We start from the raw sequence: 26,604 nt of genomic DNA, 5'->3' as shown, positions 1-26,604 counted from the left end.
GGGTCCTTCGCAAAAAAGGGAGGCCATATTGAACACACCCAAAAAAAGGGAAAATAAGGAAAGTAACGTAAAAAAAATGTGTCTGCCGCTTTGAATTTATAACCACGAGGCATCAGGGCTAATAATCGAGTAGACGCCCTGCGATGCTTCAGAGTAAAAAAAAAACCCATATAAATATATATTCAGGTACAAAGGCACCCGTATTCAGGTATTCACTACATAGGGAAGCAACAGAAGGTTGCGAAGGTGGCAGGTCCTGTCAGTTGGGGTGTAGAAATTCAAACCTAATTTTCCGCATTTCTCTTTTTTGCTGTCGCCTTTGTTTTTCCTTTTTGCGAGAGGACCTTAACCGAATGTCGCCCTAGGCCACACCATGTTAACCCACAAAACCAGGAGGAAGGTTGGCGGGGGTTCAGGGGGTCGAGGGTCCAGAATTTTAGCATAAATCACATAAATATGCAGCGGTTGAAAATGGCAAAGCAGCGGGATAAGCAACAACATTGACGTGGATTTGTGCCAGGGATTTCGAACTCCCCTTCCTCATTTGTGTAAACGTGTTCTGCTGCCGCTATTGCCTTTGGCACAAACGGGATTAGCTTTTAATGCCCTTCGGTTATGTTATTTACAAATGGTTTTTCGAATGATGCGCCAAAGTTTTGGGATTCTGCTTCTCTTCTGCCTTCCCTCTTTTTTCGGTTGGGCAGAATTTAATATCCGTTTGAAAGTAGTTGCCATTAATCAAATTTATTCGTGCAATTTATAACTTTCCTGCAGCTTAGTGGTTATTTAATTTGAAAGGCGTAATCATTAAAATTAATTATTCAAAAGACGATTTCGTAACTCCGTTAAACAAAGTTAAATAAATGAATAAGGATGCCCCTTGGAAACAGACAGAATTAAGTTTTCTTCCCTGATTTCATCTTTCCGAAAATCACGTTTTTTTCGCTCACGTATATTTAATTTGGACTGTCTTCGGCTTAAGGACATAAATATTTTCTGAGAGGATTTCAGCAATATTTCTGCACGCGAAACATCATCCAGGGAGGATGATTTTTATTTTGTACATATGAATACGCGGAATGCCACCAGGCGTGCTGATGTCTCCATCGCGTTCGCTCCGTCTGTCAGCGGGATTTTCCTGCTCGACTGCCTGCATGTCCTGTGTCCCGTGTCCCGCTTCCCAAGTCCTCGGCATCCTTCAGCTTCAGCTGTCAGTCAAGCATTCAACACACGCGACACAGCGCGAGAGATTCATAATTGTTGCACATCCATGGCCATTCTCGTTCTCGAGCTCATTCCCATTTCGATTCCCGTTCCCAGGACATCATGATAATGATCATCACCATGGCTGGCTTCATCATAACTTTAATGCATTGTAATTGTGTCAATGTCGTCAGCATTGCATGCACGAACAAAAAACAAATTCCTTTTGAAATAGAAAACTAATTCGAATAAAAACTGGTATACAGTGCCAAATGATTTTTGAAACAACAAAATATATACTAGTACATGTCGTTTCCAACTTTTACTTTTATATATAAAAGTTTCTAAAATAATGTAATTTTTTAAATTTGAAATAAAAAGGCTTGCAATATTTGTCACAGTGTATATGTATCTCTGTTGCAGCGACAAACTGCAGGGCTAGGTTACGTATACGCAGTGTAGTGCCCGGACAATTTGTGCCGCAATCTGTGCCAGAACAGAGCGTTCGTCGTTGCCTCACTTAACGGCTTAATATATTGTTCCGGCAGCTGCGACTGCCATGGCATAATATCCTTGCACACCAACACACATACACACACAAGCACATTGGAACGCATGAGTGCACATGGCATGTATGAAAAAATATAGACAGCAAAAGAGTAAAAAGCAAAGGCGAAAACCAATTCAATGCAGCTTACTTTTATGCGCAGGCATTCTTAATATTTATAGTATGAATGTGCAAGTGTGTTGGTGTGTGTGTGTGTGCGAGCGACTATTCCGTAATTTAATTACAAACTTTACGCCATTAATTTAAAACTTTAGGCCAACTATCGAGCGCAGCTGCCGCATGGAGCAGACCTCACGTGCCACAAAAAGGGGTAACAACAACAAGCATCCCCACTATATCATATCCTCCCATCGGCCATGTACCATATATGTGTGTATATGTATGGGTATATACCACATGCTGTCACCGGCAGGACAATGGATGTGCAGCCTCGTCTAGTTTATGCGCTCGCAACATATTGAAAAGCCAACTCGGCCATTTGTCAGCCCGGAAACGCGTTCAACTTTTGTAATTAGATAGAGTGAAGGGACTTTCAATGGTGTCGAAAGTTGTTCACTTTCCGCTGGTTGTTGTTATTAGCCATGAAATTCAATAGAGGACCTTTTAATTATTAAATGGTTGTATTTTGAAGTGTGTTTTTCTGCAGCTTAAATTATTAAATGAGTTCAGATTACTCGTCAAGTGCATTTCTTTTTGCTATTTGCTGCCGGCTGTTAGCTATAAAAATTTAAAAACTCTTATCCAATGCCGCTTAGCGTCAGATTGTATGTATATTCCCAAAATGTCAACTTAAACGAGAGAAAAAGCAAAGCTTAAAATATGCAGCAGCAAAATAGGAAACCCTAATGGAAAGCGAGTTGTGAAAAGCAGCCACTGGGAGTGCATTTTCATCTTATCGAAGAAAACTTCAGGCACCTGAGCGAGCGCACAATATTAATGGAGTTTCCACACCGCTTCCTTAGACATACATATAAATATGAATTTTTCCCGACTTCGGAATTTTGTATTTTTTGGCTCTCTCTCTCTCTCTCGCTTATTATGTAAATTTTTAAGTTCACCTTTTTGGCTGATTTATGTCGCTGCCGCTCTGGCAGAAATTTCATTAAAACTGCAATGCAGCCACTCAGCTTGATGAAGTCTCTTTCGTCCTTTCTGGCGCTTTTATCTGCCCATAATGCCTGCCAATTGCATTTGCCAGGACCCGGCTTATCTGCCGCCCCTTCCACTTCCACTTCCTCCTCGCTTCCTTATCGGGCTGTAATAAATCAACTCATCCCGCTCATCCTTCTCCTTTTCTCTGCTTTTAACCTTAGACGCATCGCATCATCTTGTCAATGTCGCTGGCAGTTCTCCTTTTTTTTCTATATATATATACGAGTATATTCGCTGGGTTCAGGCTTTCGACACATCATTTTCTATGTTCTAGGTGACGACAGCGAATGAGAAATTCCCCTTATTTCCACCCGTCATTGATTGAGTTTTCCCCGCCGTTTTCCTGGCTCCGAAGTGCCATATCATCAACTTGAGTGGTTGGAATGGAGTTCATAAGCTTATGCTGACACAGCCGAGTTGCATTTGTCTAATACGGCAAGTTTGATTAGATTCTGGAAACTTTCCGAAAACTTTACAAGTTTTTCGAGGCAATTAATTTGGCATAAATGTTAAAGCTTGACTTTCTTCGAATGATTTGCATATGTCCCAAAATCAAACCTCAAGATAAATTATTTAAGCTTACTTAATTTTCCAGGGATTTATGGCCTGATGATTATTGCTTTCGTGCAACAAAGCTGTATATTGATATATTGATACAGAGGAAGAAAGAGTGAGCTTTTATGTTTCAATTGAAGTTAAAGTAAAGTTTCCTTCAGGGAATTTTAAATTTTTAAATACATATTTTTTCTTGTGTAGCCAGCTTCACATAAATTAAATTCAAGATAAATGTGTGAGGTTGGGAAATTAACATAATCGCCTAATGAATGTGTCGACATGCCGGCTTAAGCCCGAGACATTGCTAATGAAGAAATGGCCAAGTGGAGAGTGTGCGGCATTGATAAGGCCAAGACAATGTGGCCACGTTTCCAAACTAATTAGAGCTAGCAAAACCAATTAATGCCCTGCCCAGGGTCCGTGCATATTAACTAGTTAGCCCTCTAATGCGATTAGAGGAACTCTGCATTTCGGGAACTCTGCCATTCTGGCAGGAATCAATCAGCTGCTCCAAGGACCGAGGACCTCCTGCAAGTTTCATCAATGCTGGCAGGCTCTCGAAGTCCCAATGCATTTTGCATGTCGTCGCCAGACGAATGGATGGTTGGATGGATGGATGGATGTCCTTCTTCCTGTCTGTGGCACTTGGCCTGCTCGTTTATTTAACACTGATTGCCAATGCACACAGAGATTTTGGCAGCACGGAGCTGAGCTCACTTTGGTGCCCTCAGCTGGAGCTGACCTCAGCAAACTCTGAACTCCGGGTATCCAATAACCTCTCGACCCAGAGTGCCGCCCTCGCTGGCAAAATATTGTCTTAAAGCGCTTTTGGCAATTGCTTTCGAGACTGGCTCTGGCCTGCTTTTATCCTTGTTCGAATGACATCTGCCGGCAGCTGCTCAAAACAGTTTCAATTAGTTGAAATCTTCCACAGATTCCGAGAATAGAAAATCGTTTATTCAACCCCCATCAAAAGCCTTTAATTGACAGTCTGACATACGAGTAATGAACTTTGTTATGGGTCCAATGCCAAACATCCATACAAAGGAGCACTTAAAGCATTCTTCCCAAATTTAATGGTTATTCATTTCAATTTGCATGGCCAAAATATTTTTACAGAATTTGCATGCCAATCATAAAGTTCACTAACAAAATACAAAAGCAGAAGAATTTTAAAGGCAGGTGCACAAATAAATTTCCAAAAATATAACAATTTTATTAGCCTCGTTGCATAATTTATGCTGCTTGAGCGAAATTGACTTTTAGGTTACTTTCGACAATTCCATTTTATATTGATCACTTGACTAAGCACAAAAACCCATTTGGCCGCAAGAAAAAAAATGTCAAATGGAAAAGCGGAAGGTTCCTGGACATTAAATGGAGTCCCCTTCGGAAGGTAGGAAAAAGTAACTTTTCAATCAACTTGAGACGGGTTGGCGCCAAAGCCAGGGGAAAAAAGGTTAAGAAAGTGAACTATATAAAAAGGGGACTCGAATTACTGGCAATTTATAGAGCTTAAAATGGGGGGTAAGTCAATTTAATAAGGGTCGGAAGGGGCAGCTTCCAGGGATATCGGCTTGCCATCTTTAAGGGCATAACTCGGTACATCGGAGACGAACTAATTGAGGCAGCTCCCCGGGCTGACAAACAATTGCAAATCCACTTGGAGTCTCTAAGAGCCGGAGATGAGCATCATAATGATGTTGCGGATCAATGGCACTCGGCAAATCAAACTAAAGTTGTTTGCTCGTTTGCCCGGCTCCCAGCCAATTGTTATGCAAATAGCCAACTACTTTTCCCCGCTCACAAGCCGTAGGAGCACAAATTTTTAAAATAACCCACACTCGTACACTCGATGGGGAAACCGGAAAATGGCAAAAGGCAATGGCAAAAGGGTAGCAAAGTTCAACCGGAGGCAAGCAAATGGGAAATGGCAGTGGAGATTGCATGGACCGCACTAAATCAATATGGTGGTGGTTCTGCATTATGTGGTCTGTGCCCTGGTCCAGGTGGTCCGGCTGCTCCTGCTGCTGCTGGTTCTCCTGGATTCCCGACACCCCGTTCTTTCTCCTCCCCTTGAGCCACAAATCAACATTTGACTTTTGCATAAATTGCAAGAAGCAACAAAATTGCTGAAAAGAAGAAAAGTAATTTTCTCGCTTTCGTTTGCAGTTGGAAAATTGTGCACCTCTGCAATTCCACCCACATTCTCCCCTCGGATTCCGCCCCATTGTTGATGATACTCCTCCACATTCCACATCCCACTCCCACATTCACTCCCACGTCATTTCAGCCAGCTCCTGTTGGCCGTTGATGCCTTTGGGATCGGACAGACTTCTGTGGTTCGCTTGGTTGGCTTACCTGCACATTTCGTTGTTTGCCCTCATTGCCCCTCATGTTAATAAGATGGTCGGCAATTTGTGTGCCACTCAGCTATGTGCACAGATCGTACACAGAAAAAGTAAATAAAATAAGTGAGAAGACAAACAAAAATAGTTTTAAATTAATTATAAAGGTAAACATGAAAAAAGGAACATATTTGCTCACCTAAAACGTCACAAAAAACATTCTATTTATTTCACTATTATTTTATCTTCAATGCATAACCAAGTACAATATTTTTCAGTGCAGAATTCCTGGATGCTTCTATTTCTTCTTAGAATTTCCTGTTTCTTTATTTCTTGGCAGTTGCCAATGCATCCAACTTAATGCGTATATGTTTCGATTTACATTTCATTACCTGTTCGAGTTGATTGCAAAAAACCTTAAGGAAAATGGGATGTAAGCTCGCTGCTGGAGAACTATATACCTAAGGGCTATTTTCCCGTAACGGGCGTTCGCATCCCAACAAAAAAAAATGTGAAATTCGGTGGAAGGACCTGCGGTAACCGGAGTCCAACGATGCCAAACAAAACTCAACACAATCTGTGCCAAAAGCCGTTGCAAATCGAGCTGAATCAAGCCGAATCGATGTGCGAATGGGCAAGGACAACAACAACAACAATAGCAACAGCAACAACAAGCAGAAAAACAAGGGCACGGCAGCAAGGACAAACAGAAACAGGAAATGGACGTTGTGTGCTCAAGTTTGTTTCCGCTTTCCTTTCCTCCTTTTGAAATTCAACGCGACGCTTTTTGTCGATCTCCTGCAGGAAAAACGCATTGTAGATTCCTCGCTGGAGTGCCAGGATGTGTAGGGATACGCAAGGATGTGTAGGTGCCGACGGAATGGGCGGGATGGGCGTGTCACTGTCCAGAGCAGCTCTTTTGTTGTAGCCGCTGCAAATGCAAATTTGTTCAAAGTTTATTGAGTGCACGTGACGGCAAACAAAAGTGCAAAGTTTCCCTCCTGGGCTCTCTCCTCCTTTTTATAGTTTTCCCCCCTCACTCCGGCGAAAATTTTGAATTGCAAATTTCTTGGCCAACTTAAACATACTTTAAACACACCTTTTTTATACGTTTCTAAGTCGCCTTAATGAGTGTAATTTGAATAAATGAGTTTCCAGCTTATATGCTAATTTTTTCACCAATTTAATTACGGTCCTGTGTCCGGGTGAGAAAAAAAATAAGGAACAAAAGCTTACAAATTTATGTGGGCAAAAAAGGAAGGTTGCTGTTCAACATGAAGAAGTTTTGTTAGTTTTAAAATTTTTGTTTTTAATAAGTCTTCAAAAACCTTTAAAGCTTTAAACAAATCAGAGAGAAAAACTTTACATTATATTAAACTAAACTTTTGCCAAATTGAAAATGCAGCTTTAGCGATATGCTATGATATAACTCGACTAAAAATAACCGAATGTAACAACCAGCAAATATATTTGCATCATTGCAGGCCAAAACCGAACCAAACCGTCCAAAACTGAATTCCCAGCCAAAGAGAGATAAAGCGATTGATGGAGGAGGAGATTTTGGGAGGGGAAAACCTAGCCCCGAAAATCGATAAAATGGTAAGTACTCGCCCGGTCGCATTTCTTTTTTGGCTGCTTGCTTATTGCAAATGCTTTTATAAATTTTATGACTCAATACTTCCATTGTGGCAATGGCCGATGACAACGACAAGAACGACAACGACGACATTTAACCTACAGACTTTTGTGCCAGCACTGAAAAGATGGCATTGCAATATTATGCGCCATCGCAGCGCATCCCTGCGAATCTAACCGACTATAATTTTAAAGCCACAAAATCCGAGGAATGGGTTGTGGTTCTTTTGTGGAGAACAGAGAGCAGAGAACGAGGGCCAGACTGTCTGCCAAAGTGAATTTGTGGCTCTGAATCCAAATTGCGCACAAGTCGAGCTTGAGTTTGCAGAAGGCGAAAGAAAAATGCGAAAACCGAATCGAGCAAGTGGAAAATCGAAAAAATTCTAGTCGACCCAGCTTGCCTTTTTCTTTGGCTCTTTGCAACCCGTGTTGAGTAAAACTATTTTGCCATGAATACAAGATTGTTAAATTTTCTGCAGAATTGCTAAGCTACGCACATTTTCAAAAGAGATTTTTGAAAACATTTTCTTGTACGTACCAGTTTTAGTAGAACATTTTCCGAAACGTGTTTCTTATAACAACTACTAACTCCGCCGTGATTGGCTTTAAACTTACCTACATTTTTTATTTCAAAAGCTATTTCTGGCAAATTTAATTACCAACAACCTGGCTATACTTTTCCAGCAAATGTCAAAAGTTTTGTAATTCAATTGATGTCGCTGCCCCAGGCGGAAGTTGAAATTTCAATCAGCTCGGGCACAAAACGAAAATAATCTGCAATAAAAATGTTTTCCTTTAATAAAAATTCAATTTCCTTCAAGCGACACATGTTGCCGAGTTGGGAACAGGAAGCAGGACTAGGGATAGCGCACTCGGGTGGCCAAGTGTGGGTGGGAAAATCGCGCGGGCAGAGAGGAAAGTGTAGGAAAAGCCAGCCTGAAGCTGGATCCAACTGAACTGAACTGTCAGCCGGATGCAGTTAGGTAAAGGCATCGCAACGCATCAGTCGACCTCAGAAGAGACGGGGCCACAAGGATGCTGCTCGGCTAACCCCGCGGCATCCACCAAGTTGAGGGGAGGAGCCTTCCCCTCCTAACATCCCTATTCGATGTCCTTTCCCTGGGAAAGGACCTCTGTTGCGGGGAAGAACGCGACTAGAAATGTCTTTCAATTTATAATGACAAAGTCGATGTGAGTCCTCCCACGTCTCCACTCCTCTACCAACCGGGTCTTGTCTGTTGCATTCGCAATTCCGCATTAGAAACGGAAATGCTCTGCACAGTGGTTAGATATATTGGGGCTATTTTTAACGGACTGGCAAGAAAAAGGAAAACTATCGAGCTGCCTCAAATGAAAGATTTTTAAATGCAATTTGTTTAAGAAACTGACCACAAACGTTTAGAGGTATGCCACATTAAAATCGGGCTACAATGTTTTGTGATTATTTTTAATTAAGTTATAGGCTCTAACCGTATGCTTAAGTCAAATAAAAAGCATCTTTAAAATGGACACCACTGTGCCATAGTTGCTATAGTGTTGTCTGAAGTCCCCCCGACCATCTCGTTTTCCCCTTTAACCGAACGTTGTTCAGACTTTACGGAAATGCGGTTCACATTTTGCCATCGGAGATCGAGGGGCAGGAAAGAGGAAGGGATATGGGCCAAAGGCAGCGACAGGATTCAGGGGGCAGCAGACACATCGATGATTGCACATGGCTTAAAGACCCACCGGAGCCAGTTACAGAGCCACGCCCACTTCCACTACCACCGCCCCCGCATCCCTTGCTCGCATTAAAAATACAACGTCGGCAGATACATCAATTGAAAATGAGGCAAGGAAAGGCAAAGGCAGAGGCAGAGGCAGTGGCAAAAGGCAACGGCAACTGCGAGTAGCATCTGCGGCGGACAGCAAAGAACAGGAATCATGAGTTGGGGGAGGGAAAGGGAAAGGGGTGGAAATGCGAACGGTTGGGGACAGGGGTTAAGGGATAGTAACTCGTACTTTCCGGACAGGTTGGTTGGCCCAGCAAATGGGCAGCTGGGCCAGTTGGCCCAATGTTTGCCTGGCCATGACAGCAAGTAAGCTTCAGCTGAGCGCGACTTCAAGCCACGAACACATCTGTTGCTCCACAGAATTCTTAAGTTTTCAATTTGCTAGCTTAACTAAGAAAATATCAATAATCCCAGGAATAACTGAAAAATACCAAGAAGTAGGTTTTCCTAGCAGCTCATTAAGTACTATATAAATTCGGTTATAAAAATGCCTCGTTCTTTTTGTTTGCTAAACATATTCGTAATATTAATAGTCATTTTCAAAAGACAGTGATCTGCAAGACTTGTATATTTATATAAGGATTCCTCGATAGCTCCTCAGTAATCTCATCCAACAAAGTTCACAATTTCTATTGGAATCCCGAGCCATCCTTCTCAGTCAGTCATTGCCGCTGCGATAACTCAATTCGGTGGCGCAAATTTGCTGAGACTGCAGATTATCTGCAGAACGCTCAATCTATGGCAGCATCTGTCAGCCAGAGACGGCTTGGCCATATGTCTCGGCCATATATCACATAGATAGATATATATAGATATATACACTCGTATACGTATTATCCACACCCCTTGGCCAAAGTAAACAAATAGCGCAATTTTCATTTGCTTTATCGCTCGAAGAGAATGGCAGGAGAAGGCCCAATCATCCGAGCCCTAATACGTTTAGGCTGCTCATAATCACGCTTCAGCTATTTGAGATAGATTGGTGGAAATCGAAGGGGGGCTCTTGTCGTTGCTCTAAAGAAAAGCCCTGGGATAGTTCGCCCCATTGTTCTTATCGCATTATTACATTTATATTTGCTTTGGGGGCTAAGACTGCTCGAGGCTCATCCGCTGCTTCCTGCTGTTTTTCCCACTGGCTTATTTATAAGCGCTATTTGTCTTAGTGTCCTGCCAAACTAATAACTCTGCCGTTGTCTCGCCATCGAACGATTTTCTCTTTCTTTTACTATTTTCCCTTGTCTTTATCCTTTGCTGCACTTGACGCAGTAAGTCCTTGCACTTGGAAAATTACCTAAAAGAGTTTTATAAATTTTATTGAGTTGAAAACATTTATTTCTTTAACGATAATTTAAATAACAGAAGTACTTTCTATATAACTTTTAATTTACTTACTTACACCATTAAAAGTAATTTTGTTTAGTGTAGTTAAGGGTATCCACTTCCTTTGCCCCGTGAGCAACTCCTTTCGGGATCCTTCCTGGACTTTATCAGGGGCAGCCACTTCCGCTCCACGTACACAAATCACACGTCCCGCCGGACTCCGGTCCTGTCTTCCGGCTATTTAAATTGACATCCTGGTGCAGGTGACTGCTTCCTGGCTCCCTCACTTCCCTCCCCTTCGCCACCTAGCCCCCAATTCAATTTATAAAATCATTAACACATTTAGTCAATAAGCTCTTGTCGATGCTCTTGAGACGTTGTTTTCCTCTTCGGGCATTATTATTCGTTTTTATGTAATTATCTGCTTAGGAACCAGGAACCAGGAATCTCTAAGGACATATATAGATTCTCTGTAGCTTTTTTGTCCTCATTTTTGTTATAGTAACCTCTACGGATAGTTTGTGATTTCTTGCACACAAAATTATCTTTAACTAGCATTGGATAAAAGCATCCTGTTGTCCAGGTCCTTGTAATAGCCATGAATTATGGCCGCAACGTGTGAGCTTGTGTAGTTACACTTAAGAGGAGTAACTTGGGGTTCAGTTGGGACTAAGTGGAAAAAATGGCGTATACTGGCAGAGGTGAACAGTGGAACTGCTTATCAATAAGATTTTCAAAATATTATAAGAACAGAAAACCCAAACAAGATTAAACTCATAGTAACATATAAAGCTAAACATTGTGTTTGAACTTCTTTTAAAGGACAGCTTGTATATCCTTAAGTTATAGTGCAGCTTAAGCTTAAAGCCTTTGATAAACTTATTATAACACGTATCAGGACGAGGTCCTTTTTAGTGCCACTGTTCGGGTTTCATCATCAGGAGCAGCTGCAGCATCAAAAAAAGGACGAACCATTTAAGTTTATGTGCCGGCGAGTGCGAGTGTGTGTGTGTGTGCCTACGAGTGTGTGTATGTGTTAGTTTCATAATGTAACCGGATGTGCCAACACAATGCTCGCACATCCGCTCGCCAGACAACAGGACAACGGCTGTCACACACACACACAAACACACACCTACGCTTACACACACACACACATACGAGTTAAATGCCGCTGCGCTTTTGTTTGCACATCTTGAGGGATCGAAAGGGAGAAAGGGAAAATGGAGAAGGGGGAACGGGGAAGGGAGCGCCGGCCATAAGGATTGCCACTCGCCTTTTGTCCTCGGCCAGCAGCAGATGACAGCAACGGGCGCATTATTAGAAGCAGCAGAGCATATAATAGGGGCATTTCATAACAAGGAGGCGTGAGTCCACACAAACAAGCCCCAGCTACAGGCTCTGACATAATTATTAACTGCATAGATGTAAGTAAATATGAGGCGACCAAATGGGCAAAGATAACGAGGCCATTGTATGTTTATGCCAGCGAGTGAGTGCCTCTGAATTAGTGTGTTTTGCTGGCTGGCTGGCGACTGGGAAAACCGACGAGGAAAAGCATAAGGAAAAGGCGATGCCGAAGGAAAAGCGAACGGGAAAAAGCCCAAGCATTAAGCAGACATGTCACGTGCCGTGCTCATCATTTATGTTTTAGTTTTGGGCGCGCCTGACAAAACTTAATTGATTAAAAATAATATTCCAGCTGCTTTCAACTTGGCAGCAGAAAAGCCAAGAGTACATGAATCGCATTTTGATGAGCCGCATAATTATTGATGAGGGCAAAAAGGAAAAGCTTGCCATAAGTTTACTCATCGGATAACAGAGTTTTCTTTCAAAGTGTTTCCTGAATGCCCCTTTAAAATATGTATAAATTTTGTTAATATTTTTTTACAAACTTATGACTTGTTATCTCTTTAATATTCTCAATATTCCCTTTTAAAAAAAAACTTGCTTGTCCTCAGAATATCTTTTTTTCCATCTCTCATTTTCGCTAATTTTTCCCGCTTGTTACTTATCAGCAACAATTTTTAATTTACTGCTAGATTTTTTTGCCGCTTCCTCGCTGTTGCTAATTATAAACTTTTTTAAGTGGCTTATTGGGACGGCTGCGGTTGCCTGGGCCACGTCGCGTATCCGCAGTGGTGTACGCCCAACGTTGCCGGCGGCAAGTCATCAAGTGCTCTTCAACTTTTTTTTACTTTCCCAAGATGTTGTCCCTTTTTCCCCGAGGCCGAAAGCTGAGGAAAGCGGAGGGCTGAGGACCGAGGACCGAGGGAAATGTATTATTTAAGGCGAGTAGTTTCCGCTTTAAGTATGCACACAGCGGCGTTTATGTGCATTGATAATGAGTAGGCCACCCGTTTTTTATGCTCTTTAAGCTGGCATAAAAGTTTGATTAATGTTTGCCCAGTCCGGGTCCGGGCATTTATGCCAACTTCACTCTCTGTTCTCTTCCACGCATATGCTTGTTTGGGCCTTCATAAAATGGCATTAAAAGCGTAAACACACACCAGTCGCTGCCAGCGACTTTTAACAGCCAGCTCATAAATATAAAATTATACATAAATGCGCAGCGAAAATCACATCACTTTCGCAGGGTGAAAAGGAAAAATTGTTGAGCTGCCAAAAGTCGAGCTTGCACTTTCAGCGGACATTGCTGATATGATGGATTACAATTCGATTTTTAGTAGACATTAAGCTGGATCGCGTGTCCACGCCCACCGCATAAAAGCGGAAACATATCTCACCTTTCGAAAAAGCGCAAAAAAAAAATAGGGAAAAATGATAGAAAATCGGGGGGAAAGTTCAGCAGGAAAAGCAAACATGAAGGGAGCATCGACAGGAACATCTGCCAATCGGGGTGCGTCAACGGAAATTTATGATGATAGATGGGGAAAGCCAGGGGGAAATACGCGTATCTTCAATATGCAACAAGCTGCCAAATTGTTACAACGTCAGCACAATCTTCGCCATATAAATGTTCGCAGCAGGAGCTCCTTAAACGTGTATCAATAAATGAATTGACTTTGCCATAAAATATTCCATGTTCCATCTCCGGGAATTGCATCACAAAAAAAAAGAAAAAAAGCAGAAATGGTAGCGGGTTGTAAATATTTAATATGCTTTTTGCATTTGGCCCATGATAAAGTGCGTGGCGTTGGGCAGATTAATCATATCCCCTTGGGGGACTCCAGGACCTGGATCCTAGCACACCTAGTTGCAGCTGCTCCAACTCCACTCTTCCCCCTCCCCCAAAAAAACCAAGAAAAAACCCCATTGTTCTTTGCTTCTTTTTTTCTCTGCACATTATCAGCATAAATTCAAATATAAAACGAGAGTGGCTGCTGTCTGTCGTCTGTGTAGCTAAATAAATGATGTTATAACAGAGCGAACAGAGCGAAGAGCGGACTGACAGGACACCCAGGTCCTGGGGCCTGCCACCCAATCATATATTTTCCACCCACCTCCCCCCGCTGGCTAACCAGCTTCTTTTTTTTTTTTTTTGTCTCGGCTCAACTTTGGCAATTTTTCTTGCGCCCCCAAAAAGTTGACAACAGGCAATGCGAAGGACTAAGCCAGGACACGTATTCCAAGGGGCAGCAGCTGTCAACCGGAGAGCCAGGACAACATGATGGAGCTCATCAACATCAGTCGACGGGATGTATGTATATATGTATATAGAGCGAAGGATGGGATCCAACTGCCGATGGTCTTAGGCAAATGGAGCAACAAAATGGCCGCCGAAGGATGAAGACGCGTGCCTGCCCAAAATCCCGAGGCGTGATTGATTAATATTATTCTCGGCTAATCTAACTTAAATGGGCCGCAGCACAAGAGCCGGCAAATATTACTTATTCAGCAACTTTTCCTCTTTTCTCCGAATGTGCGTGAGTGCCTCTCGTTGACTACGCTCCATACATAATAAACACGCGGCGTGTTAAGTGCCAGCCAAGAAAAAAATTGAAGGAGAAAAAAAATAAATCCAAAAATACATACCGGAGTATTTCATCTCGTATTTATATGCACGAAAGGTAGACAACTCATATAACCTTGTTATAAGGAAATTTGTTATGCATAAAGCAAGGCTGTCGAAAAAAGAAGCCCGAAACTTTTCTTTGTCAGCGGAATGATATAATAAATGTTGACATGGAACACAAGTGATGTCTTGGCGAGCACTCAACTTGGCCAAAAATAAAGTTCTCCCGCCGCTGTTTAATATTTTGTCTCGCAATAAAAATTAATTAATCAAATTACGGCGGGGCAAATGGCCGGTGACAGCGTTTCTCCCGAGGCAGTGAACTCCATTGATTGCTCACTTCAATCAATAAACGAAGCTCGTTATTAATTAATGCAAAAATGATGGCAAAAAGGCCGCAACAGCTGAAGCGAACAACTTTTCTGATGCGAATTGAACAACTGTCAGCAACATGTTGCTGCTGTCCTGCGCTTTTCCCCGCTTTTCCCGGAAAAACTGCCCGCTCTTCCGCCTTGGAAGCCCGGCGTTTGACAGTTGGCTCATTTATTTCTGCAATTTTCCACCTGGCCAACGGCAGCAGTTGAGTTGTTGACTTAATTAAAATAATAAATGATTTTCGGTTTCTATAAAGCCGAGGGTCAGTCAAATTAATTAAACCTTAACGGGGTACATAATTGATTGTGAAATAAGCTGGAAAATGGATTCAGAAGCACAAAAACTGACACAATATTTATTATAATTTCTAATAATTGGTTTAGAAATTGATAGAATTCACAACATTAATAGTTTTGTTGACGTCTAATAACAGAGAATAAATAGAAAAATAATCTGAGGGATTAATTTAATTCTGTTGAAGGGTTTTAAATGATAGAATATTCTCGTCTTAAAGCACCCTTAATAAACTCTAGCATCTTCAAATTTTCTTCACTTTATTTACCACAATTAAGATTGCCAAATATTGTCTATAGCCACTCGAAGATCTTCCTTCTCTTTGGCCAAGGAAATGGAATTCCTTTTGCAGCAATCTTGTTGCCAAGAATTTTTCAATTAACTTTTCGCCCAGCCGCAAAAGGGGGCGTGGCCGTATCAGCCTTGGCCAAGTTATGATTCGACTTCTTCGATCCAAACCCTCCCCCAACCTCAACTCCTTTTTGGCCATAATTATTGTTTGCATTTGCCGGATGCGAAGTTTTTCATTAGTGAGGGGCAAACAAAAAGAAGGGAATAATGATAAAGAAATGGAAATCGCACAAAGTTGAAAATCGCTGGTGAAAAGTGGGCGTTTTTCCGACTGGGGCGCATTTGCAAACGTGCCGGTGGCATGCTTCATTGGCTTGTGCATTATTTGTGCAACCTGGGTTGCATCGTAAAAAATGCAGGAGCAGCAGCGCCAGCCACTGCAGCTGCTCCTCGCCAGTTGGCAAAAGGGCAAGGGGCAAGGGGCAAAGGGCAAAGGGCAGGGGGAGGGGGAAGGTGGGAGAGAGGGTGGCACAAACGAGAGCATGATGATGGCGAAAAAGTGGGTGTTGCGACGGGTTGGGCGTGCCGACACGGACATGCGAGAACAAGCCACAGTATTTATGGTCCTGTGGCTGCCGGGGACAGCGACGAGTAATGTTCAACCCCCCTCTTGCCCTCCCCCTTTCCACCCACCTCCTCGTCTGGCCATAAAACACAATCAAGCGTAAAAATACAGGGCGGGCACTTAACCCGGCCAACACCAACGCCACCAACACTAAGAGCAACGACAACCACGACACGTCAACGCTTTTTTACCTTTTTATATGCACGGTACTCGAAAAGGTCGTCGGGTATATTATATCCCCCGAATATATATGAATTCAACTGGAGCAAAAATATGCAAGAGCGCCATAAAAGCAAACAAGCTAGAAGGCAACTACATTTTCTACACACAATTTAAGAACAGATAGGGTTTATATTTCTACAAAATTGTGCTTGTTTATCACCTTGAATTGCTGCATATTTATTGTACATTTTTGTTGCACAATTCTCGTTCAACAGGAAGCTCCTTAACTTATATAAACTTTATTGCGCCATTAATTAGATTTGCTGCTCTGTAAAACTAGTCAATAAAATCACTGAAAGAAAATGATATTTTCTCAACTGTTTTTATGTTAACAAAATGATTAAAAATATTTCAAAATATCATAACTAAATTCAAGGAGTATCTCAAGGTTGTTTACTGAGGAACGTAGACGTGCTTCGTGTGTTGCAGGTTCAGTGGTTGTTGCTTCTTGGTATTTAAATATTTTAAAATGTTTGCTTAGCAGCTCGGTGGCAGTGCTTTTTGCTTTTGTCGCTTATTTACTTATGCCCGTGTTGGCATTACGTATTAAAATTGCATGATTTTAATTGCACAGCTTGCAGGGAGCGATGGCGGCATCATTTCAGCTTTCAGCTCTCAGCTTTCAACATTCAGTTTCTGCAACGGCTGCATTTAATGTTGCGCATACGCAACGTTGTCGCTGCACATAATGTTTGCGTTTGTAATTGAAAGGGCGGAAAAGATAGTAATGTCCACGGCCACGCCCCCCGTCCCTTGGCCATATATCAGGCAGTAAATCCATAGTTTCCCCTGCCCCCCTTTTTCTGGTTAAATATTATTTTTGCCATTAGCCGCACTGTACATTGCAAAACCCACCCTTCTTAACCGCCCCATTAAATCCGCATCCGCATCCGCCTCCACATCCGCATCCCTTTCATTTGCTGTGCTCATTTCGCCAGTTGTTTATTTATTTGTTTTCTCTGAATGCAGCTGCTGTTGCTGACTTTGTTGTTTTTGCGGTGCAGTTTCTTATTTCATGAAATGAAAAGCTAAACAGCAAAGCGCATTGTCTGGCACGTAATGATCGAAATGGCATCGCGGGGATGAGGATGTTGTTGTGGTTAAAGCCTTTATGGAGCTGTTAACTTTCGGAGAAGTCAGCTGCAGAACGGGATTTTCAATAGGATCATTATGCAGCATTTACTACGCTAAATAGTTAATAGTTTTCAATTCTTTCAAGTGGAACATAAACACATTTTATATGCCATACTGTACGCTTTAAAATAATAACGTAAAACTGTTTTCTGCGTTTATAATAACTTTGCTTTTATCAATTCAATAATTAGACCATAATTCCTTTAATTAGGAACATAAATAAGCACTTTTAGCCACCTTTTTCAATGCCATTTGACAATTTCCAGTTGTTCGAACACTCAAAACCTCAGTCTATTACGCGTATAATTAAATAAACTATTTTCGCTCTTTCGACTTTTTCACAAAATTAGTTTGCGCAATGAACTCGACATTTGCCGCTTGTTTAAAAAGCAATTCAATGATATTTGTTTTTATTTTAGCAATAAATAGCAGCGTGCACTCCAGACAGCGTACATCGCCATACATTTAATTTAATGAAATAACAAACAAGATGCACTAACAGCATCAAAACAGCAAACAAATAAAAGTAGGAAAACATGGAAAGCGGAGAGAACCGCGCTAATGGCAACTTTAATGCTTCGAGGGCTATATACCTATATATATAAGTATATATTTTTTGGGGAATGGGGAGAGATCTCTGGGCATAAGGATGCGCATAATGTGCAAAGTTTGCGACGCAAACTAATTTCAAAGTAATTACGTAGCACAAAAGTGTTGATATTAGGACTGCAGGCCGAAGGGGAAAAAGGAGTCAGCTGCAAAAACAACATGACAAAATGTCGTCAGCAGACAACAAAATAAGCCCGAAAAAAAAATAACTTGCCAGCCAAACAGCTGCACAAATGCGATGAGTTTACACCAACATTGGAGAAAAAACCCCCTTGCAAGCCCCCCTTGGAATCCCCGCCCCTGTAAACAAGCCACGAATGCGCCACGTCAGCGCAGCATCATCAAGTCCCTTTACCGACTTTCTGGCGCTCTTAACAAGCCCCGAAAAATAAAAAAAAAATGCAATAAAATAAGCGCAAAACTTCTTAGGCGGGAAACGCTGTCAAAGCTTTTGACTTTAATACGCGGTTGGGGAGGAATTAAACTTGGTATTCGGCTTCATTGAAGGTCCCCGGGCGATATCCTAAGTAGCTTCATTTTCCCCCAGCCGAGCCGTTTTCTATTTATTTATGTAATATTTTACAATTTCATAAAGTAAACGAAAAATGGCAAAATATGAAGAGAGTTTGGGGAGCAAGGAAATTTTAGCCGAGGGATATACTTTGAGAAATAAAAAGAAGGTTTGGATTATGATTCTATTAAAGAATAATACCCTTTTAATGGTAATCAATTAAATTAAAGATTTTTCAAGCAAATATTTTTGTGTATTAACTATACATAAAATTATTTCGTATATAAAGACTTAGTTATATAATTTTTGGAGTGTATATTAAGCTGGCGGCAGTGTTGGCAACTGTGAGACTGCTCCCAAAGGCGCTAACAGGAAGACAAAACTCAGTAGCAAAAAGACACAGACACACCCACACATACACTCAAAGTACACTCGGCGGAAACGGAAGCTGGCAAAACAAGGAACGTCGAGCGGCAAAGCCGGCAAAAACAAAGGCAAAAGCAGAAAAGTAGAAAAGCTGCAGCTGCGAAACAAAAGCAGAAACTCGAGCAACGTTCGCACAAAGCGGGTAAAAACAACAATAAATGCTGTAACAGAAGCCAAAACAAGATACACAAAGGCAGTCGGGGAAAACACACTCGTAGATACAATGAGTATATACACACATGTCTGGCTATAATGCCGTCTGACTCTTTATCTATTATTAGTTTTTTCTGTAAAATTATAAGTTTGGTACGAAGCGTGTTTAATTAGTCTAAAAACCTCTGGGATGCTAGATATCAAAAGGTTTATAGTACATCTACCAATATATTTAATAACATAAAATGTATATTTCATTTTAACTCAGAAGCATTTCAATTGCCAAAACCTTTTAAAAGTCAAGTACTTTCCCTCAAAAACAGCGTCAATCATTTAGAACTCTGGGTAATTATTTAAGTTTTATCTTTCGCAAATTATTACCGCACTTAGTGTCCAGCCGGAGAAGGCATTCCGATTATTTAGGATTCCTCCCCCGGTTGGCATTTGAGCCATGAACCTTCCAAATGGGGCCACTACAGTGGAAACTTCTCGGCCATTCCGGGCACGTTCATAAACAGGCATTTTATGTCCCGAAAGGACAGCTGTTGCCGCTCGCTCGACCATAATGAAAATATTTACAAGATGAAAACTTGTTTCGGCTATGTGTGCAGGACATTAAATTAGCATTTTTATGCAGGCCCTCACACAATTAGAAACAGTTGCACCAGACTGTCAGACTGTCTTTGACCCTCCGCCTCGCAGGATATCTCCTTTTTTCCACCGGTTTATACTCTATACTGTAAAATGGCCAACATAAAGTGAACTTTAATGGCGAGCAGGTAGGTTTGTTGGCTCACATTTACATGGGCATTAAATGGCTCCACGACCAGACATGTCCTGCCGCTGATGCTGCTCCTTGTCGATTTGTTTTTGGTCATTACTTGCCAAAAAGGGGGCAAGGATAACAGAAAAAAAATGGGAAATGGAAAAGCTGGTCCGTTTAAGTCGGCTCCCTTCAGTTTTTAATGGCTTCGACTGCGAACACTTGGAGTGTCGTTAAGGGGGGGCGATAAAACCCAGAATGGGGCGTGGCCGGGTTACGGCTCTTTGTCTGACTGACCATTGCCTGCAATTAAGCCCGCACAAGGATCCCGGATCCTGGATCCCCATCCAAGTGCATCGAACTGCCCATTCGGCCACCGCCCAGCTGGTGTGTTAATTGAGGTAAATTACGCCATTTTTATACCCGATCCTCCTCCATTTGCGCTTTTTTTTACCCGCCCCGCCTCAAATAGGTTTATTGGGAAATTTATTTGTTTAATTGCATTATTTTTTGTTTCCTCGCCGCTGGCGTACAAAAGCGAACAGAAAAAAAAAGAATGCCATAAAATTGTTTTTATGGCGCACTGGCATAAGCTGGAAATTTATAGCTCTTGTTTCGCAAACCGAGCGGACCTGAACGAAGAGCTTAATGAAATTTGAGAAATTTTTATTTTCCATCCAGGAGGATGCCGTGAAAATTAAACCCCATAATTAAATTGAAAGCTTCAGCGCTAGTGAAATTCTCTAAATTTTCATACCGCATTCCGCACGGAAATTCAATTAGAAACGTGTTTTTAACGATACTCCGCTTCAGTTAAAATTTCAATTTAATTAACAAATCTGTTCGGTAGTTTATTGTAAACTTTAAATTCGTTTCTATAAATCACTTAAACTGCACATCCCAAACGAATAAATCTACCTTAAAACTATTGACAATTCCACCTAAGTTGAGTTTAAGCCTTTCATCTGCTCCCCACAATATTTATCTTCTTTCGCTGCACTTTCCTCTGAATCCAGGTAATCTCTGCCAGAGCTAAGCTCTCGTTTTGCCAGATTTTCGCTTGGCAAAAACCAATCAGATGCAAAGCGCCGAAGCCCCGAAAGACAGCCAACAATTGGATAGGCTGCTGTCTCAAGCATTTAAGCCTAATTTGAGGGTGGGCCAAGTGGGTGATCAAAGGAGGAGGCTGGGATGGGATGGGGTGGGATGGAATGGGCTGGCTGGCAGGTCCTGGCAATTACAGTTAAGGCAATTTTCGCAACGTGTCGCTGGCTGGCGCTCCCATTTTTACCCCACTCTAATCACATATAGTACCAACTGCAATCGGCTTTTGTGCTAACTTTTGTCCTTTTCCAGCCTGTGCAGCATCCTGTTGATGGCCTCGTTAGTTGCGACTTAGACGATCCACAATACAATCAAATCGGCACACACATACACACTCATACACACACACGGCTGCCATAAAAACGAATGTCCTGGCAAAAAATAGAAAACACAAAAAAGGTACTAAACGAAAAAGGAGGCCAACCAAATGCCATTTACATTTAAAGCACACTTCTAAAAGACCGAACGAAGCCTTTGTCTTTTGGCCGGGCCCAAAAATAAATGGCGAACTTTTCGCATTGCAAAAACTTTGTCAATTTAATTAAAGCGAAGCGACTTAGTGGATTGGGCCAAGGCGCGACACCTTTCAGTCTGAACTTTGGTGTCCTTTATGGCCGGAAAATGCCAGCGAACAATGTTGCGGGATTGAGGGAGTTCAAATGTAGGGGTTTCCCGGGAAAATCCCTGAAAAGTAGAGGGGTGGTTGCGGAGGGGGGAGGGGAACTGGGGTGAAGGGCATGCAACTGGTTGCACTCTTGCACTCTTGCACCCGGCGACATTTTATGGACCATTCAAAAGCGCTACAAAAATGAATCACAAGCGATAACAGTTAAGGCGAAAACTTGCAGTTTCCTTGATTACAGACAAGTTGATTTTCCCCGGGGCGCCTTTTTGTGGGTGGTGGCGATTACTCATCCACATGACAAGCAAAGGGAAATAGATAGAAAATATGAAAGAAAACTGGATACTCTTTAATAATTTTAAAGCTTCCTATATATAACTGTATAGAATAAATATAAACCTAAAGAGTTGCGAAAAGCATAAAACAATGAAGTTGTTTATAATATTTAGTTCTTGTTAAATAATCGTATTAAATATTTTAAGTAGAAATATAATCCCAAGAAATTTGCATATTATTTATATTCCTGATATTTATTTATTTAAAAAGATTACAAATCAAGAGACAACACTTCGTAAGCCGTATAGAAGTAGTATTTAAATCTTAACTGTCATTAGTGCCAACGCAAAACGGGCAGCCGGAGCACTCGGATGCGTTTAAGTGCACTTGAGTGGATTTTAATGGACTGAAATGGGAGGCAGTCGGAAAGTGGGCGTGGCAGCGAAGAGCAATAGCAACACTCTAGACTCTTGTGACTCTAATCAAGCCTTTTGTCTCCGTTTGAGAGCGTAATGAGAAACAGGAAGCTCAACCACTCCATCTGTTCCTCAATCATGTTTTCTCTTGGGAACACAGAAAGAAAACTACACACTTCCTAAACCATAAAAATATTAGTATCTCTATTACCAACTCAGCATGGAACCTTCACTAGTTTAGCTTCAAAAATCATAACTATTTTGTAAGCTTTAAATTTAAGTGGGAAATATCTAGGTTTTCTTTTTGTGTACTGTTGCCTCGAGTCTGGCTTAAATTTAATGCGGAGCAGAGCAATGTGTACAATGCCCGCCCATTTCATGGACCATTTAATAACCAAAACATTTGCTAATTAGGCACCGAGTGGCCGCCATCAGCAATTGAAGCGCTGATGCGTGACTTAACCAGTGAATTTCTCTCCGGACCATTATGCGAATCCTATGCAAATAAACAGCGACTCAAGAGCTATGAAGGCAGCAGTGGGATGGGGGAAATGCCGGGAAAGTTGCGGAAAAAACGGGGATAACAATGAATGGAAAACTTGTAAATAGGCCAGGATTTCTTGTTACAAATGCTCCATTCAACAACAAACTGAACTCGACTCGACTCGCACTTCTATGGCCTACTTCATTAATATTTATACAAAGCGAGAGAACTTTCCGAGTGCCAGGAAAATGGTTTTCGCCTTTGAATCCGTAATGGTGGAAATACGGATGGGGATTTGGGGAGGTTTTTCCGTTACCTTCTCGAATCGTTTTCATCGTAAAATGCGCCGAGTCGCACATTTATTTGCCTGTTTATTTGGTTCACACAAAAAGAGGGTAAATAAAATAAAATAAAATAAAATAAAATAGTAAATTAAACAAATAAATCAGCAGCAAGTTAAGCCAGTATTTATGTTGCATTTAAATGTGCAAACTGATTTTCATTATTGCATTTTCACTCTTCATCTATTTGCAGAATCGTTTAAACATTGCGGTCAACTGAATCCACATCGAATTTTCAATTTTCGGGTAAGTTGACAATAAACAACCACAAAATATCAAATGCAGAAAATCGCTTTTTGTGCTGCTTAACCCGCAAAGTACAAAGGACATTGAGAAACCCTTTCAACTTGGCTGCACTTGTCTCCGGGCTGAAATTGATATTTACGCCAGTGGAAATGGAAATGTAATTAAAGCAAGCTTATAAGAAACTTTTCCCTTTCCCTTGCCTTTTGCCATCAGTATTTTGTATTTGTAGTTTGCATTGAAGTTTGCCAGGTCGTGTCATTGAAATAAACAAACTTGCGGGTCAACCGAGCAGAAAATTAATTTATAAATTTCAAAAGGTACTAAAAGTGCTGGTAAATGAGTGAAAACTTTAGCTAAAATCAACCAAGCAAAATTAAGTTTTTCTATGCTCTATTGCTGTGGTTATGCATATGTTTTTTAATAAATAAAATATAGAAATAAACATATCTTGTATATAGGTCAAAACAATATTATAAATAAGCAGTTCTGAGGGATAATAACTTTCAAGGAAGCACTAAAAGTTTTTTACTTTTTGTCCTCCTTTAAACCTTTTCAATTTGGTCCACGAATTCCCATAACCAAGAGCCTTTTTGGCCCTGCACTATGCAGAGTTATCTAGTCGAAAGCCACTGCATGTCCTGGCTAAAAGAATGGACTTTCAATCAGAGAGCGCACTCCCTTTGAACTCCTTCCACCTGTATTTCTGCGCCAAAAATGAAGTTAAAGCGCTTTTTATGGGCCAACGTGAGGATATTTTTGTTGATGTTGCTCGCATGGCTGTTATCCTTTGGATGTTTGCCTCCGGTTTGCCGGTTGGTGCTGGGGTCCTTTTGCCGCTCCTCCGGTTGTTTTATTCGTCGTACATCTTTGTTGACTGAGTGCAAGAGTGTAACTAACGCGAACGTTGTCCGCGCGAGGAATTCAATTTGGCTGCAAATTGCTGGCAGGAAACATTGTTAGCCATGGAAATTTGTTTACATTTTAAGCAGTTCTTAAATTAATTTCACAGTTTTTGGGAGTTCTTTAAGCAACTTTTCTTCTTTGCTTTAATTTAGGGAATTTTAAATTGAATAGAAATATATATAAACAAAGGTTGAAGGGCTGCATATGCCACACAGAATCCTTCGTTGTAATCCGCATGGCCAGCTTGACTTTTTCCATACTTTATGGCTGTGTGCTCAAGGATTTTGCTTCGCCATCTTCCTGCTTGTGTGACCGTAAAAAGGACATTCACATCTGCATATATGCATGAGAAATTTGCTAAAAACTTTGCAAGTAACCAAACCCAAAGAAAAAACCATGTAACGAAACAAGTCAAATAAGAGATCATCAGATTATATAGAAAACGAGGAGCTCACAGGCAGCTGGCCCTAATTGTATTAGAAAACGCACTGAAATGCAGTATGCAAATAGCAATATTTTACAAGTTTGCCAGGAAGCTTTGCCCATTTACAATTTGGAGCTGATCCTTTGACTTGCTAGACATCCTCGGTAAAAAGTGGTCATGCATATTGCATAATAAACAAGCCAGCACACATGCATTTATTTATTTCGGTGCCTAAACAAAAACCAGATTTTTCACCAGAACCCCAAAAACCGAAAACAGCAAACACTGAATAAGCCAGATTGAATGACGTACTGGCTCAAGTAAAAGATACATTGGCCAGATACAAAGACAACTGACACTGGCGTATGCTCAGATTTCCTGTAACTCGGTTCTTGATATTTGCATACAAAGCATTTGACTTTTGTTCTAGATGACAAATAAAATAAACGAGATACACATGTATGGTCATCTGGTCGGCGTTCTGTGGGGTTGATTGCCCTGTTCCAACCGACGGATACAGATACAGCTACAGATTCAAATGCAGACTTAGATACAGATACAGATACTGGAATAGTGAGCTCTCTACGTGACTGCAACACGACCAATTAGTGTTGGCCTGTCCACAGACCGCCTGACGGTTTTGCCGGCATCCAACTGCTGGCAAATTAAAGACTTAAAGCCTCTGCAAATCCTCAACTTCACGGAGGCCGTTTGTAATTCAAAGCAGGCATTGAATTCAACACCTTTTATGAAGAGTCCTGCGCATGCACATGCATACAAAATCCACCGGAGGCGAAGGAGTTGTGCCATTGTGGCTCTGTGCTTGTTATTTGATGACTATTTTAAGGACACTTTGCCGGCGTCGTTTTGCCCAAGTGCCGGAGCACAAAGTGCTAAAAAAAGACCCTCAGAGATGCTGGCACATAGAGAACAAAATGATAACCAGAGTGGAGTAAGCCGAGTACGCAAATTTGATGAGAGACCAAGGAGAATAAACAAAAGCGAGAAAAGGTGAAAGAATCATTAGATTGAAATACACTTTGCACAAAAGTCAAGAGCACTAAAAGAATGGTAAAGAAATAATTCTTTAAATAAAAATACGAGTAGAAGTTTAATTAAAATTATTTGCAATTATTCCAGAAAAGTAGTCGAAGTAGAAATCTAATTATTTTTAAGTTTTCTAATAACAAGAAAACAGTTGTTTAAGCAAATTTTCCCTGACTAATTCCCCACTCCGCCTTCAATCAAAGTGAGAGAACCCTTATGCAGAGTACGGCAAATGAAATTTGCCAGCAGAAGAGTCGAATGACAGCGGGAGACTTCAAAGTGAATGAAAATCGTAAGAAAAACTGATGGGGAAAACCAAACTTCAAGAGGCAGGAAAAGAGAAGAGGAGAGGAGGGGGGTTAAAAAGTAAACAACCATTATGCACTCCACATAAACGTTGGGGTTCGGGCAGAACGATGCTATCGAGAGGGTAAATGGCAGTTGGGCAGCATAAACACATTTTACGGGCCCACTCCATATTCTTCCCCCCACCCCTTTTCCCCACCCCCCACACACAGCGAGAAAAATAAACAATTTCATAAGATATGCGGAAAAAAATGGAAGAAACAACGTTGGAAAATATCTGAATATATCTGCAGGGACCAAGGGGAAAAGGACAACCGCAGGGGCAGGGCGGAAAATGCAAAACAAACAGAAAAATTTTCGGATGGTGAAAAAAAGAAAAAAAAAACCAAGTCGAACCAGGCGACGAGACACTTTGCCGCCAACGCAAATTTACCCCAAAAATATGGGCAGGGAAAAAAGCAAGAAGTGGACTTCAGCAGCAAAAGTTGGTCACTGTAAAAAAT

General features: G+C 41.3%; 1 long non-coding RNA gene across 1 annotated transcript in view; it reads left to right on the top strand.

Annotated features, from left to right (window-relative positions):
• Positions 1-26,604, top strand: part of LOC108089915 — a 43,150-nt gene that overhangs the window by 5,581 nt on the left and 10,965 nt on the right. Inside the window, exons 2-3 of the long non-coding RNA XR_001771312.2 lie at positions 7,311-7,425; positions 23,369-23,421. This is a non-coding gene — a long non-coding RNA (uncharacterized LOC108089915). The remainder of the gene's footprint in view (positions 1-7,310; positions 7,426-23,368; positions 23,422-26,604) is intronic.

This window comes from Drosophila ficusphila, unplaced genomic scaffold (genome assembly GCF_018152265.1).
Source record: "Drosophila ficusphila isolate 14025-0441.05 unplaced genomic scaffold, ASM1815226v1 contig_412, whole genome shotgun sequence".
Classification (NCBI taxonomy): domain Eukaryota; kingdom Metazoa; phylum Arthropoda; class Insecta; order Diptera; family Drosophilidae; genus Drosophila; species Drosophila ficusphila.
This window is presented reverse-complemented; position numbering and strand designations above follow the sequence as displayed.